Source organism: Seriola lalandi, unplaced genomic scaffold (genome assembly GCF_002814215.2).
Source record: "Seriola lalandi dorsalis isolate HSWRI2012SDOR001 ecotype SW California unplaced genomic scaffold, Sedor1 jcf7180002054549, whole genome shotgun sequence".
Lineage (NCBI taxonomy): Eukaryota > Metazoa > Chordata > Actinopteri > Carangiformes > Carangidae > Seriola > Seriola lalandi.
The window spans coordinates 610827-611343 of record NW_019525102.1 but is presented as its reverse complement, the minus strand read 5'-3'; positions in this window follow the sequence as shown (position 1 = coordinate 611343).

The following is a 517-nucleotide window of genomic DNA, read 5'->3' as shown; positions in this document are numbered from 1 at the left end:
GTATGGCATAAAACGTCAAATTTTTTTTATAGTATATTAAGGTGTAAAAGGTCATAAAAACATCATAATATGGCAAGGCATACAACGACAGAGTTAAATAAGGCATAAAAATGAAAAAAACCATCGTAGTATAGTATGGCACAAAAATGTCAAAAAATGTCATAGTATAGTATGGCATAAAACGTCAAAATTTTTTACGGTATATTAAGGTGTAGAAGTTCATAAAAACATCATAATATGGTAAGGAATGAAATTACATAGTATAGTAACGCATAAAAATACCATAAAATGTCAAAGTATGGTATGGCACAAAAATGTCAAAAAATGTCATAGTATAGTATGGCATAAAACGTAAAAAAAACATCATATTATATTAAGGCATAAAAGGTCATAAAAACATCATAATATGATAAGGAATGAAATTAAATAGTATAGTAAGGCATGAAAAATACCATAAAATGTCAAAGTATGGTATGGCACAAAAATGTCAAAAAATGTCATAGTATAGTATGGCATA